Below are 3,469 nucleotides of genomic sequence, written 5' to 3'. Positions count from 1 at the left end.
TTTTTCCCGTCGGTCATGGGGCTTGAACTCTGGGCCTGGGCCCTGTCCCTCAGCTCTTCAGCTCAAGGCCAGCACACTACCACTGGAGCTACAGCGCCACTCCCGGTTTTCTAGTGGTTTATTGGAGATAGGAGTCTCGTGGTCTTTCCTGCCCGGGCTGGCTTTGAACCGCAATTCTCAGATCTCAGCCTCCTGAGTAGCTAGGATTACAGGCGTGAGCCACCAGCGCCCTGCTGTCCCTGAGCTTTTTTCCCTCAGTGATAGTGCTCTACCACTTTGAGCCACAATACCACTTCTGGCTTTCTGGTGATTAATGGGAGAGAAGAGTCTCACAGACTTTTCTGCCTGGCTTTGAATGGTGATCCTCAGATCTCAGCCTCCTGAGTGGCTAGGATTACAGGCATAAGCCACCAGTATTTGACTAGGATTGCACAATTCTAATTTTCACAACAGTGATAATACAGTAATTGTTTTAGGCTTCCACTTTCACAAAAATGGCATCTCTAGATTTTACTAAAGTGTATTAGTTATCAGATAAATGCAAATAATTCTATCATTAACTAGAACAATGTTATATCCCTTTTTACCTATGGACTGGAAAACAAAGAGTGCTGGCAAAAAAAGGAAGTGAACGCTCTCATACAATGCTGATACTTCTTTAAACTGCTGCACTCTTCCTGCAAGAATACTTAGTAATATGTATAAATAATTAAAATATGCTGCTAAATCTTGTTCCTCAAAAGTTTGCCATAAAATTGTTGACCGAGCAAAGTTATGTTTACTAATTTTGCTGAAGAAAAGTAAAATACCTTTGCATGAAAATAAATTACCCTTGGTAGTGTCTAACAATGGAAAATTAGAGAAAGTTGTTTTTAGGATTCTAGAGCTTAAACTGAATGATTTTAGGGAGGGTTTTGTATGTCAGAGGATTGCCTCATATTGATGAGCAAAGCAATGCACTTGTTTTAAAGCATTTCCTACTCTTTTTTTTTTTTGTAGTGTGGGCATGGGAGCTTATACTTTTGCTCTGCTTGTAAAAGCATTTCTTCATAAATCATCAGATAGTCTGCTTAGTAAGTTTACAGTTTTATCTTCTGCCAACAAATAATCCTTGTAGCAAAGGAAGTTATTTCTGCTGAATCCAAAACTTTACATAAACACTAGAAGAATGTCCAATTCCAGCTGAGAAAATGGCTCATGGTTGTGAGACAGAGATTGAGACGACAGCAATTTGAGACCAAACTGAGCAAAAAAAGTTCATGAGACCCTATATCAACCAATAAAAAGCTGAATTGTAGCCCAGTGTTAGTAGCTCATGCCTGTTATCCTAGCTACTCAGGAGGCTGAGATCTAAAGATCACCATTCAAAGCCAGCTGGAGCAGACAGGCAGGCACTGGACCCTAAACATTTTTTGCCAGTAGATGGAATGCTATGGTTCATCAGCAGAGGGCACTAGAGTGACACTGCCTGGCACAGATGTAAAGGCCCCTTTTTGGTTGGGCTCCAGCCCTCTATTTTTATTCTTCCACACAGCAGCCTAACACAGGAGTTCCAGCTGTGCCTTCAGGCTAATCTCTGTCTCTTTAAGGTCCAGCTCATGTGCATCTTACTGGCCATTTCTATAAACTAACGCACTCTGACTCTTCTCCTTAAGCATGGTGAACCAGTTCTACAGAAGATTCTAGAAAGTTGTCTTCACTATTGGCAGTCTTTGTAGCTGTGTATGTAGTTGACATGTTTTCTTTGAAGAGGTCTGAATTTCACCCTTGGTTTAGGATAGGTAAGAGGAGCTCTTCACTTTTCCCTTACTTCCTTTATTATTCATTCTTCCTTAGTGGGCAAGGTAACTGGTTTTTGTTTGTTTGTTTGTTTTAACTCTGGGCCTGGGCATTGTCCTCTTCAGCTGAAGGCTAGTGCTCTATCACTTGAGCCACAGCACCACATCCAGCTTTTCCTGCTTATGTGTACTGAGGAATCAAGGCAAGCACTCTACCACTGAGCCACCTTCCCAGCCCAGGTAACTATTTTTCTGCACCTGCTTCTTGTGGTGTGTGTGTATGTGCCCATGTACATATGCCAGTCTTAGGGTCAGAACTCAGGACCTGGGAGCTGTCCCTGAGCTTTTGTGCTCAAGGCTAATACTCTACTACTTGAGCCAAAGCTCCACTTGCAGATTTTTGGAGGTTAATTGGAGACCAGACTCTCAGACTTTACTGTCCAGGCTGGCTTTGAATTCCAGTCCTCAGATCTCAGCTCCTGAGTAGCTAGGATTACAGGCTTGAGCCATTGGCCCTCAGCTCACCTGCTTTGTCTGTTTTTTTAATATCCTCATTCATTCCTTTTAGTATTTATCCACCTTCTACTTAACTAATAATCCTTTATATTACACTTCCCCTGCTTAAAATCAGATGTGGCCAAGTATAGAAGCATGCCTATAGTCACAGCTATTCAAGAGACTAGAAGAGGAAGATTGCTTGAGTCCAGTAGTTCAGTCCAGCCTGGCAACATAGTGAGACCATGTCAGTTAAAAAAAGAAAAAGAAAACAACTTTCCTGAGTGATTTCTAAATGACAAGTCTTTATACTTAAATATCTACTTTCAGTAGATTTGTTTCCAGTTTAAGTTGCAATGCCTTTGTCAATCAGGGAAAATTTTTATTAATTTTTTTTGGGGGGTCCGGTCGTGGTGTCTGAACTCTGGGCCTGGGCGTTGTCCCTCAGCTCTTCAGCTCAAGGCTAGTGCTCTACCACTTGAGCCACAGCGCCACTTCTGGCTTTTTTCTTTTTGCTTATGTGGTGCTGAGGAATCGAACCCAGGGCCTCATGCATGCAAGGCAAGCGCTCTACCATTGAGCCACCTTCCCAGCCCCCAATCAGGGAAAATTTTAATATAACTTCTGATGCAAATCATAAAACCTTACAGTTTCCTTCCTGCCCACTCTGGAGAACCACTGATTATAAGCTTACATATATATATATATATATACACACACACACACATATAAAAGGATATGTTACATCTCAAGAAAGAATTTTACTCTTTTATTCTGCTAATGTTCTGAATTGTTTCATGTTAAAGAAGAGTCTTCAGAGGAAAACAACCCTTGAAACTGGATGCTACAGAAAACCCCTAGGGCATTAGTACTTATACTTCCTTTTCCCAGAGAGAGACTTAGTTGTCCCTAGATAACTAGAAAACATCCGTGACTATGAACCACAAGACCAGGATACTTTTAGTTCCACCTACAATAGAAGATGAAAATAACTACATGACAGGGACAAGTTCCACTCAAGACTCAGAAGCCAGATCTTTATGACTCCAGTCACAGATTGTCCAGCTTTACTCCCAATGCTTTTTTTTTTTTTTTTTTTTGCTGGTCCTGGGGCTTGTGAACTTGGGACTTGGGTCCTGGGTGCTGTCCCTGATCATCTTTGTGCTCAAGGCTAGCACTCTACCACTTGAGCCACA

Source organism: Dipodomys ordii, unplaced genomic scaffold, assembly GCF_000151885.1.
Source record: "Dipodomys ordii isolate 6190 unplaced genomic scaffold, Dord_2.0 Scaffold53, whole genome shotgun sequence".
Lineage (NCBI taxonomy): Eukaryota > Metazoa > Chordata > Mammalia > Rodentia > Heteromyidae > Dipodomys > Dipodomys ordii.
The sequence above is the reverse complement of the archived record's forward strand: the minus strand, read 5'-3'. Positions refer to the sequence as shown.